This window comes from Sciurus carolinensis, chromosome 3 (genome assembly GCF_902686445.1).
Source record: "Sciurus carolinensis chromosome 3, mSciCar1.2, whole genome shotgun sequence".
In the NCBI taxonomy this organism is placed as follows: Eukaryota; Metazoa; Chordata; class Mammalia; order Rodentia; family Sciuridae; genus Sciurus; species Sciurus carolinensis.
This window is the reverse complement of record NC_062215.1, coordinates 161,702,552-161,715,332: the sequence shown is the minus strand read 5'-3', so window position 1 is coordinate 161,715,332 and position 12,781 is coordinate 161,702,552. Positions and strand designations below refer to the sequence as shown.

General features: G+C 43.2%; 2 pseudogenes; one reads left to right on the top strand and one right to left on the bottom strand.

Moving 5' to 3' along the window:
• Positions 1 to 625: 625 nt before the first annotated feature.
• LOC124980891 (glyceraldehyde-3-phosphate dehydrogenase-like) lies at positions 626 to 1,622 on the top strand (annotated as a pseudogene).
• Positions 1,623 to 11,673: 10,051 nt separating this feature from the next.
• LOC124981397 (40S ribosomal protein S2-like) lies at positions 11,674 to 12,533 on the bottom strand (annotated as a pseudogene).
• Positions 12,534 to 12,781: the final 248 nt, after the last annotated feature.

Below are 12,781 nucleotides of genomic sequence, written 5' to 3'. Positions count from 1 at the left end.
GTGGTTGCATCATTTCTCATTCCCACCAGCAATGAGTGAGACTTCTCATTGTGCCGCATCCTTACCAGCAATTACTATTGTTAGATTTTTATTTTTTTGATTTTAGGTATTCTAATAGGTGTATCTATTCTTATTAGTTTTTAATTTGCTTTTCTCGAATGATGATGTTGAACATCTTTTCTTGTGCTTATTTTTCATCTGTGTATCTTCTTTTATGATATATTTGTTCAGATCTTTTGCTTATTTTTAGTTTTTTTGTCTTCGTATATTTGATATGTCCTTTATCAGTTATGTAATTTATAAATACTCTGTCTTTACTCTCATAACAGTGTCTTTTCTAGATGACTCTTTTAATCTGCTTTTTTAACTCAACAATATGCCATTAGCATCTTTTGTATTGTTCTTCCATAACATCACTTTTTAAAGACTGAATTATTCCATTATTGAATTTCCTATACAGTGTAATATTGCTGGACAAATATGTAGATGGACATCCCTCTAACTGAAATTTCTCTTACCTACTAATTTAGAATAAATTTAAATTAAAGGCTCTCTGCTCCTCCCCGTTCGACAGACAGCTGCTTCTCCTCAACTCGCACAGTGCGAGCCACATCCCTGAGACACGATGGTGAAGGTAGGATTGAATGGATTTGGCCGTATTGGGCGCCTGGTCACCAGGGCCCAATATCCACAGCAAAGTGGATATTGTTGCCATCAATGACCCTTCATTGACCCCAACTACATGGTCTACATGTTCCAGTATGATTCTACCCATGGTAAATTCCATGGCATAGTCAAGGCTGAGAATGGGAAGCTTGTCATCAATGGAAATCCCATCTCCATCTTCCAGGAGCAAGATCCCGCCAACATCAAATGGGGTGATGCTGGTACTGAATATCTCGTGGAGTCCACGGGTGTCTTCACTACCATGGAGAAAGCCGGGGGTCATTTGAAGAGCGGTGCCAAAAGGACCATCATCTCTGCCCCTTCTGCGGATGCCCCCATGTGTGTGATGGGCGTGAACCATGAGAAGTATGGCAACTCCCTGAAGATCGTCAGCAGTGCCCCCTGTACCACCAACTGCTCAGCTCCCCTGGCCAAGGTCATCCATGACAACTTTGGCATTGTAGAAGGACTCAAGACCACAGCCCATGCCATCCCTGCTACTCAGAATACTGTGGATGGCCCCTCTGGGAAACTGTGGTGTGATGGCCATGGGACTGTCCAGGATATCACCCCTGCATCCACTGGAGCTGCCAAGGCTGTGGGCAAGGCCATCCCTGAACTGCATGGGAAGCTCACTGGCATGGCTTTCCATGTGTCCACCCCCAAAGTGTCAGCTGTGGATCTGACCTGTTGCCTGGAGAAAGCTGCCAAATACGATGACAACAAGAAGACAGTGCAGCAGGCATCAGAGGGCCCCCTCAAGGGCATCCTGAGCTACACAGAGGACCCGGTCGTCTCCTGTGACTTGAACAGTGACACCCACTCTTCCACCTTCGATGCTGGGGCTGGCATTGCCTCAATTACCACTTTGTCAAGCTCATTTCTTGATATGACAATGAATTTGGCTACAGTACAGGGTGGTGGACCTTATGGTCCACATGGCCTCCAAGGAGTAAGAGCCCCTGGACCATCTGCCCCACAAGAACACAGAGGAAGAAAGAGGTCCTCAGCTGGGGAATCCCTGTCCCTAATTCAGTCCCTCAACACACTGAGAACCTCCCCTCCTCCCAATTTCAATCCCAGACCGCTTGAAGAAGCGGAGGGGCTTAGGGAGCCCTACTGTCACGTGCTATCAATAAAGTTCACTATACCCTCAAAAATTTTTTAATTAAAATTTGATCTCCAAATTTTAATTAATCCTTTAAAGACTTTAAAAGACTTTAAAGGGTATCAACCCTTTAAAGACTTTTGCTAAGACAAGTTGTCCTGTTCCTTGATTTTCCATGTTTATGAAGCTCTTTGTTCCTTTTTTAGGTCAGGGTCAGAGGAAGGCCACAAAGGCCTATGGATGTGTCACGAGCTTTGATAACCAGGATGTTAAATTCACCTGTAGCTGAGACATTGAGTGACAGCTGCCTTCTAACCTTTATGAGTAACACCTCTCATTTGTTTCAGTTTGCATTCTGAACCCAGGCCTGCATCTTCTAGAAATCTTACCCCCTGGCCTCCCATCTCAGTACTGGCCCACAGTGACAGAGTTCACTGAGGCACTCCAACAGTATATGCCCAGCTACTTAGACTGTAAAGTCATTTGGGGCCTTTGAGGGGCTGGGAGAGACCACTTTGGGCCACCATGGCCTTCCCTGCTTTCTAAACCTGGGTTAATGCCCTTCTATTGCATTCCCCATGACAACTGGATTTAGATTTAATATTTAATTTGTCTGCCCACCTATGAGATTTTTAATATCTTCAACTGAGCTACTTAAACATCTTGTTTTTGCATTTTAAAAAAAGCACATTAAATGGAAAGAAAAGTTCCTTGAATGTTCCACAGCAGCCTCTGAGAGCTGTTACAAAACAGACTTGGGCATCTCCCACTTGGGGGGAGGAACCACCAGGTTTCAGCTTCTGCTTTGTTTTAAACATCCTGCAGAGTCTATAAACTTGTGTTGGGGCAGCGTTCACTCAGAGTCTGAGTGGCAGAGAGGGAAGCAGTAGCAAGAATCGGGCTCTTTGGCCAACTTTAACTTTTTAGGTTTGGTTTCGTGCTGCCAGACGCGGCTGCTAACCTTTGGCCTACAGTAGTTTTGACAAATATGGAGGCTGTTAGTCAAAGGCACTCTGTTTCCCTAAGAACGCATTGCAACACATTTAACTCAGAGCCATGTCAGTTGCAACAGAGCCTGTGCTTTAACAAGGGCGTTGGATCTTGGGGAGAATAAACCAGTCATGGCTTTACGGGCCTTTTAGGGAAAGCCACTGCTGTGCTGCATGCTCTCGGTGCTTGGGAATGCACAGCAGTGCTGGATGCCAAGGATATAAACAGCCAGAACAATATGTTCAGCACTTAAGGAAATACAGCTGGATCTAGCAAACGTATACGACGGCACCGGCTCCGGGGCTGGAGGCATTTCCTGTGCACATTTTACCCACTTAAGTCATGTTGAACCCGAGGTCCTAACCTGCCACTCCAGCCCCACGTGATTTCGAAGATATGCTAGTGGAGGAGCATTTCTGTGCACTGAACTTGAGTTCCTCTTGTGTTTCCACTAGATTGGAGTTGTTTAAGGTAGAGGATCACAGGTCTAAATGACTATAAATTCTGCCACTTCACATGCAGTGCCACCAACTCAAATAAGATAGAGCAAACCCCGATCAGGCAGGTAAGTATTATCAGTTTGAGGATTAAAACGACCCTCAACCTTTGGATCCTGAGTGGTCCCCTCCCTTCCCCCCCACGTGCTGTTTCTGTAAATATATGTGGCCACAGAAGCACATTCGCAAAGCTTGGAATCAGCGCTTTTACCTGGACTGTGTTTTGAGTCATCATTTACATATAATTGATAAGAATAGACAAGAATCATCTGTGATTTTGAAATTTGGATTCAAAGAAAGTTTCTAGATCCCACATTATTGCCATTTTTAGTTTCCATGTAAGAGTTTTCATCTTCAATTTCCTTCATTCATTCTGCCTGAGACTTTCAGTGCCCCTGTATCAAAAGAAGAGAGAAGAGGGACAGTGTATTAAGAATTTTCATTGTTGTTAAGCAAGTAGATTTTAGCTGTTTTGTCACCAAATAAACAAATAACTGTGATATGACATATTTAATCAGTTTCACTGTTGTAAACATTTTATGATTTACATGTAGACCATAACATCATGTTGTAAACCTCTAATATACATAATAAAATTTATTTTGAAATAAATAAGCAGAAGAATGAGACAGAAAAAGTGAACAGAGTATTGCAACCAAGGCATTTATTCCCAACTTCCTCTCCATCTCTCAACTACTGTTACTAGTCAGGGAGGGAGGAAGTTAATCAAAAGTAGAATGAATTTTCATAGTTTATAAAGCTCATACTGGTTCCCAGATATTTTATATACATCACATCACCTAGTTCCATGACAATTCAGCAAAGGGGATATTATTAGTCCCATTTCACAGATAGGGAAAACAAAGGGCTAAAATAATAAGTAAATTATTCAAACACAGAGCTATAGGCAGTATTTGAAGCTACATGTGATTATGTACAACCCAGTTGTTCCCTACCTACATCACATTGAACCCTTTGGCAGGTAACTGGAACAAACTTCTGTCAAGGAGGTTGGGGATTGGAGTTCTGACTGAACAACAGAATCACAGACAAACATGAAGGAGGCAGCTGCCTCCTGAGAACAGAACTTGCAAAAATCCTATACTCATGGAAAGCTTAGCTCTGAAGACTAGATCCAGGTCATACCCAGGCAGATTCAGGTAGAGCCGGTGGGGACAGGTACAAATTCCCAACCTTGCATTTTCTATTTGAGCAGAACTTCCTCACTCCTTCCCCTGCAATTAAAAAGCAAACTCAGCTACATCAGTGTAGTCTGCTGATTTTAAGTCCTTTAGGTTAATACAGAGGAGTAGGATGACTGGGTTAAATAGTGGTTTCATTTCAAGTTTTTTGAGGAATTTCCATACTGCTCTCCAGAGTGGTTGTACCAATTTGCAGTCCCACCAGCAATGTATGAATGTACCTTTTCCCCCACATCCTTGCCAACATTTATGGTTACTTAGGTTCTTGATAATTGCCATTCTGACTGGAGCGAGATGAAATCTCATTGTAGTTTTAATTTGCATTTCTCTAACTGCTACAGGTGTTGAACATTTAGGTGCCCTTCCACAGATGAATGGATAAAGAAAAGGTGGTACCTACACACAATGGAATATTACTCAGCCATAAAGAGAAATTAAATTATGGCATTTGTTGGTAAATGGATGGAACTGGAGACTATCTTGCTAAGTGAAATGTTCTGTCTGAGATGCAGATGCTAACTCACAATAAGTTGGGGGGGTGGCAGGGAAGAATAGAAGTACTTTGGATTAAACTTTGAATTAGACAAAGGAGAATGAAGGGAAGGGAAGGGGTTGGGAATAGGAAAGATAGCAGAATGAGTCAGACATTACCTTCCTATGTGCATATGATTATACAACCAACGTAATTCCACATTATGTGCAACCAGAAGAATGAGAAGTTATACCCCATATATGTACAATATGTCAAAATACATTCTACTATCATTTATAACTAATAAGAACAAATTTTTAAAAAGTTGAACAATGTTAGGAAAGAATCCTATAATAAATATAAATCTGGTAATATGCAAAGAAACTAAAATCAGACATAATAAAAAAAGAAAAGAAAAGAAAAGCAAACTCAGATTCCACTTAAGCTTTCTCTGTTGCCAGTTTTGGGGATCTGTGCGTCTCTCCGTGTCCTAGAGAATGTAAACCATCTTCACACGAGGGGGATACCACAGGAAACCGGCATATAACAGAGACATCAGAAATGATTAATTTTTTGAAGTATTTACCTAAAATTTTACACAGACCATGCTTAATGTCCTGATTTCAAAATTAATTTCTCCATCACAGCGACATCCTAATAATCACCAACACCACACATGGCAAACGAGGGAAGCGCAGGGAGTGATGGATACCAAGGAGCAGGGCAAACACGATGCACTGTGCATCCCTCCTAAACCGAAGACATAATCACTTTGGGGTGAGAAGGCAGCCAGGCGGCATCGATGGATTATTAGTTTATTGCCTCACTGCTCTAAATCCTGTCTGTTTTCTGGGTTTCTATATATTTGTTGGGAAATGAAGTTCCAGTTAAATCTTTGTTACTCTCCCCCTGGAGCAAACATTGTGCGTAAAGCCAAGACTTATTCAGAACAAATCTTATTTCTGGACACTACCTTCCTTCCAAGGCCCCTTTTCCAAAATGCCACTAATGGAGACCATTGCTTTGCCTCATGAATTAGTTCATTAACCACTGCTTATGGGACACCTCCAAGGCACCCATCACTGTGCCAGACATCAGGGCTATAAAGACAAACAGCAATCCTCCATGCCCTCAGAGAGTCCATGCTCAGAGAAAGACACAACTGAATAGTCACGTATAGAAGCTCAATAGTCAAAGACCATACACAACCTAGCGAGCACATTCAGTATATATAAGTATCCTCCAGGCAGGGAAAATTCCTTATGTTTTATGTTGGAAAACAAATTCCCCTTGTTAAGAAAACTAAGTTGGCACCATTTAAATTATCAGCCCTAAATTAATCATCTGTAGTCATTGGTGCCCTGTAGCTAGAATGGCTTTAGTTCTCCATTACTGAAATCTACTGACACACAGCCAAACCCAATATAATACAATCCTAGGGGAAATATCACATTTCTCTGGGTATGTAATTGAAAAAACTCCATACTTAGAATCTATGACATTTTCATTGCATAACAATTTGGGGAACTCACATCCGGCCACATATTTAGAAGGTAACCCATGGCAACCATGGGAAGTTGCTTTGGTTTCACATAGAACTTAAAAATGAACCCTGGCTTATCTGATAGCTGGAAGACACAGGGGCCGCAAAACTCATCACATGTCCTTTGCATTATTAAATCAAACATGGCTCTGGGCCTACGTGAGCGTTTGTGAAGCAAGAAAGCTTGTATCCCTCACTTGGTCCTATGAATATGTAGATGGTCCTCATGTTTGATTTTTTTCCTGGGCTTTTATGAAATATGTCTTGCTCATACTTAGGGCAGGGTGGTTCAACTGGAGGGTCCTCTCTGCCTTTCAGTTTCTCTGTCTCTGCCTTGTTGACTCACTAAAAAATTACTGTAACCTCTGCTTCCATCTCTTCACTACTGAAGGAATTGTCCCTAAAGGTTCATTGAGTTGTGGGACATTTGAGTTAGCTGAGCAGAAGTTCTAATGTGGCTCTGCGTGGCCTCTTCCAGAATGCCTCAGTTATCTATCTCCCAGATTCATTTATCCTTGAAGGAGGGAGGAGTCGGTTTGGAGGCGCAGACTGAGAGGAGAGAAGGGCACGGAGGGTGGGGCAGAGGGAATAGCATCTGCTCTTTTTTTGGCATCTTATATCGAGTTGGTAGCTCATCAGTTATCTGGAAGCAAAGTTGATGCACTATTTTACCTAGATGCTTTGTGAATGTGAGTCAGCCTGGGTGTCAGACGCAGGCAGGACTACTGGAGACTCTGGTTGTGCTACTCTGGGATACAAGTGACAAAGTGGGAGGCAGGGTGAAGCGGAGGTCACAATTCTCTGTACATTGAAGGAAACCTCAAGGAATCAGCATAGCATCCCAAGGAGGCCTTCCTCGGGGGCAGCCCTGCTATGCTGGTGCTTTTCTGGCGAGCTCCTTGAGAGACAGTCATGACAGCCCTTGTAGCCAGTGGTCACCTGGACACTGGAACATGGAAGAAACTGAGCGGTCATGACTGTAACTGATGGACTATGTGTGGTCCTTGTGAGACCCTTTAGAGGGTTTTGAGGAATAACTCTAGTCACTTCGAAGGACTGTTCAATCTATTCCTTCTACACAGAAATGTATGTGCAGTTTCCCAATTTTAAGTTTTGGACTTACAAAATTTTAAACACCTGTGCACCAAGAGGATAGGGCCAAAAGATCAGAGTCCATTTTTAATGACTGTGAACCTGACCAACCTCAGACTCTCTCTGACCTCCAAACCTCTATTAATTAAAAGAGAAAATCATCTTGTTTAAACCACTGTTTTTCTGATATGCAGCTATTAATTCATGCAAACATATACCATGACACTGTTTGGAAACTATGGCTATGCATTGTTATTATTTTAATTATTTTTGGAAACTATGGCTATGCATAGTTATTATTAAAAGCATTACTTATACATTTGTTCACACAGTTAAATAATAAAAAGCGCTTAAACAATATATCAAAACAACAAGGTAGAAGACTTACCTAGCAGTAGTGATTAATTATACAAAAAATGGACAGAACTCCAGGGCTGGGATAAAGGGAGGGGGTCTTTTCTAGAAAGTGGGATGTACACTCAGCAGGCAAAAGAATAGAAACAGGTAGATGAGGGAGAATGTGCGGTGAGGCACGCTTGTGAAGCTGTCAGCAAACTCTGCGACTTGAGGGAGTGTTGGGCTGGGACGTCTAACATAGGTCACCATCTTCAATATTTGTGCTCGATACCATTGCTTAGGGCCAACCGGTAGGTCTCTGCAGATTGAGAAGTTCTGGTCTTGCCCTGATGTGCTTCCCAGGGCATCTGCCACGCCCAGTCCCATTCTGGAAGGGACCCTCGCCCAGCTCTGTGCCTCCCTTCTAGGTCACGGCACCCAGAACAGCCCTCCTAGTGAAGGGCCTCTTGGTTTGGGACAAGAACAAGTCAGCTTTGCTTTATTCATATCAGTACCTTCCTGAAAATGCCCAGCTATTTTTTAGCGGTTTTGGCTCCAGACTCCAGTGGGGAGCATAACTGTTGCAGAGCGCATGGAGGATTGGGAATGGAGTTAGTTCTCAGCCCCTGACTCTGCACGGTGGCTCCAGACCTCCTCTCACAGGGCAGTTGTCCCTCCCACTGCACAAGCCGCCGTGCTCAGTTTCTTAAATATGGCAAGTTCTGAACTGATCCAAGGCCCGGGCATGATGAGTCCTCTTGCTCAGGACTCTAAATTCCTAAAGGAATCTCCTTTCGTGTTAACTGAAAAACTGGCTCCACTCTTCCTATTTCTCCATGTAGGAGCTGTATTATTAACAGACAAAAACAAGGTGAGGCTTCACGAACACAGGAGGTCCCCAACTTACAATGGTTTGATTGAATGGTTTGTCTCAACTTCACAACATTGTGAAAGTGATATGCAATCAGTAGAAAGCACACTTTAGATTTTGAATTTTATCTCTTCCCAGACAAGTGATCATGACACATGGTCCGATACTCTTGAGAGGCTGGGCAGGGTGGCAGGGAGCCCCAGCTCCCAGTCAGCCTTGTGATCATCAGGGTAGACAACCAACACTCGCCAGTGTCCGGTGTTGCTATGCTACAATGTTCAGTAGATGAGGGGTATTAAAAGCATTTTCGGTTTACAACAGGGCTATTGAGACATAACCCCATTGTAAGTCAAGGAACACCTGTATTCTCAGCAGTTTTCACAAACAAAGAACTGGAAAACATGCTCAGTGAACGACCTTTGGTTATCAGCTTGCAGATGCAGGCGAAGCGAGCTGTGAGGTTTTCGTCCCCTCCTCAGGTCTCCAGCTTCTCCCTTCCCTCATCAGAGGCTACGCCTGTAATGTGCCACACTGACAAGGCATTTCATTCAGTCATGCAGCTAATTACAATCATTCTGCGGCTCAGCGTGACAGGTCTTTCAGACTCATAAATCAGAAACCAAGAACAGCGCGCCTTTCCTGATCTCCTTCTGTTTCCTTTTTTTAACATGTTGATTTGCTTTCAATGTGCCCAACCCCCAAAACAAGCCAATAAAAATACTGATGGAAAGGCTGGTGCCTTGGTTTGAATGCATTGTGGACTCTGAGACACCAAGACAACAGCCTGCAAAACAACAACAACAAAACCGAAAAACCTGTCTTGTCTTTCAGGGCATGAACACATGAGCAAACTTGAATTGCTAAAAAATCAGAGGTGGTCTATCAGTTACAGACCTGTGAGTCACTCCAGCGCTGTATTGAGACAGACCCAGCGTTACCTGCAGAATGCAAAAATGGCCTGGCCCAAGTCCCATCACCGGTGACCAAACAAAAGGACTCCCAGGAAAGAGGAGGCAGTAATCAAAACTGGACAGCACCCAGTGAAAAATGACTGTGGAGATTTCCCATTAAGGATATTTGAAACCGCAGTTCTTATCTCTCCTCCTCCTCAGCAGGGGGCATGCAGACTATCTCTCTCCTCCAATTTTATCCCTGTGCCAGAGGCAAGCTGTGTTCACTTAGGTCAGATCTGGTCAGGGCGGAGGAATTAGATTACTGCTCACAGTTGATGAAAAACAGCAGCTTCAAAGCTGCCTGGTTTGCCAGCTCTTTCAAAAAGATCCACACCCACCCAGCAAAAATAATTCTTAGATTTACCCTACTGATGGGAGTTTCTGGAACAATGGAATGATTTAAAAAAAAAAAAAAAAAAAAAAAAACTCCTATATCAAGTTTGAATAAAGCTGATCATTAGCAGCCTGAAAGAATGTGTTACAAGATTTTAAGAAAGATTGACTTAAAGCAAATAGTGGAATATTTTTTCATTAATTCAGGGACGCGGTAGTCGTATCCTTAGAGAGCTTTCTTTTCACAGCCATACAATGCTTGATTTTTCAAACACTAATTTCCTGTTACTAGTTCTGTTCCTTGTGGAATTTATTAAAGGGAAGAAGAGTATAATCTTCTACTTATTGTGTGGTTGCCAGATAAAGTTTCCAAACATCAAAATGAAAAATTTGCTAGACTTATTACATAGACACAGACACCTATATTTTCAAATATAATGGTTGAGGAAGAGAAGTGTATCAGTCATATTCATGGGAATGTGCATTAAGCTTTCATCAAAAAGATCTTAAGAAATGATTATGAAGCCAGATATGGTGGTGCACACCTGTAATCCCAGTGACTCTGGAGGCTGAGGCAGGAGGATCACAAGTTCAAGGTCAACCTGGTCAACTTAATGAGACCCTATCTCAAAATTTAAAAAAATCTAAAGGGCTGAGGTGCACAGCGGTAGAGTGCCCGTGTGCTCAATCCCCAGTATGAAAGAGAGAGAAAGAGAGAAAGACAGAGAGAGAGAGAGAGAGAGAGAGAGAGAGAGAGAGAGAGAGAGAGAGAGAAGAAGAAGAAGAAGAAGGAGGAGGAGGAGGAGGAGGAAGAAGAGACGGAGGAGGAGGAGAAATTACTAACTATGGGAGTAAGAGAAATGATAAGAATACAAAATTTAAAAGTATTCTTCAAAGAAGCATAGCACAACTTAAATGTCTCTATTAAAAGGAAGCATATGTAATATTAAACAATTTAAATAGGTATGTTATCAAATATCTAAATCCCTGATCCAAATTACGGAAATAATAATGTGCACTAACTCTGTCTGTGGAAAACAGTGAAACGTGTTCTTTTAGATGCTTTGACAAGGATGGGGTCTCTGACATTCAGGTGGAATATGCTATGCTACAATAACAAACAACCCTCAGATCTTCGTGACTTAAAACCCAAAGATTAATTGTTGGTCCTGCCTCATGTTTGTTGTATTTTGAGTTCTTGTTATCCACCTACAAACTGGGCTAGACCCCAAATTCTTCTCATTTCCTCTAATTTCCAACTACAAGTCCTATCCAGTTCATTACAGTTGTTTAGTTGTTATGTTCAGGCTCTGTGGTTTAAACTGTTATGCAAAAGTATTTATCACATCACTATTGGTTTTGCTTTGTATTGTCCTTTTAAGACTTTACACCTATTGCCTGTCAAACTTCCTCAGAACCACAAGGCCTAACACAATGATTTTAGCCCAGAGCTTAAGACAATATCCAATGCCTACAGAACTGACAAAATTGAACTTCAAGAAATCCAGGCTTAATCTGAAAGTCTAATTGTTCTAATGTGGCCCAAAGGATCTTTTTTTTTTTTTAACAGGTTTCATTCACTTTATTTATTTATTTATTTTATAAAAACCCTATGTTGTAGCCACAGCTGGAGCCTGGGTCCTCTGTACAGAGACCCTGGGGTGGATTTTCACAGGATGGTCAGTGAATTCCTGAGAGGGAGACTTGGAGAACACAGTCTCTTTCCAGAGATCGGGAGTTAAATAGTCATATGTCTTGGAGGTGGCATCAAAGGTGGCCTTAGCGAAGTTGCCCAAGGTGGCAGTGCAGCCCCTGGCAGAAGTGTAACAGTCATCAGTACAGCCATCAGCAGCAGCTTCTTGGGCACAGGGGCTGAGACCATGCCAGTACCTCTGGGTGCAGGGATGAGCTGCACCAGCACAGCACCACAATGTCCTGTCACCTTGTAAAGGACAGTGTGGGCCTCGCTGATCTTGTTCCCCCAGTAGCCTCTCCACACAGGAATGATGCAGAGCTTGGCCAGGATGATGGCCCCTCAGATAGCAGTGGCTACCTCCTTGGAGCACATTACTCCCAGTCCAAAATGACCACTGTAGTCCCCGATGGCTACAAATGCCTTGACCCTGGTCTGCTGGCCAGCATGAGCCTGCTTCTGTACAGGCATGATCTTCAAAACCTCATCCCTGAGTGACGCCCCCAGGAAAAAGTCAATGATCTCAGACTCCTTGATAGGCAAAGAGAAGAGGGAGGTCTCCTCCAAGGACTTGATCTTCATGTCCTTGACCAAGCAGCCGGGCTTGGTGACTGGGATCCACTCCTTGTCTTTGGTTTGGCCTCCGCGAGCCCCGGCCCCAGCCCCAGTCATGACCTCAGAGACAACTGCCGAAGCCTCCGTGGAAGCAGCAGCTGTCACCCATTCCTGGGGCCCGGGCCCTTCAGGCCCTCCCACTGCACCCACGTCATCCGCCATTTGGTGTCTTGCCAGAGAAGCAGCCAAAGGATTTTGACATCATCTCACAGTTGTTGACATTCTTCCCAATGTGGGATCAGACCAACTGGTTCTGGGGGACAATGAAACCCTACCAAAAGGTTGATCAGTGATGCTTTCAAAGAAACGTCACTTTGAAACCTGCTGATGCCAAGATGGAGTCACTTATGCCAGACTCATGCCAGGAGGGTCATGGGAGAGGAGATGGCATGATTGCATGTCTGACCTAT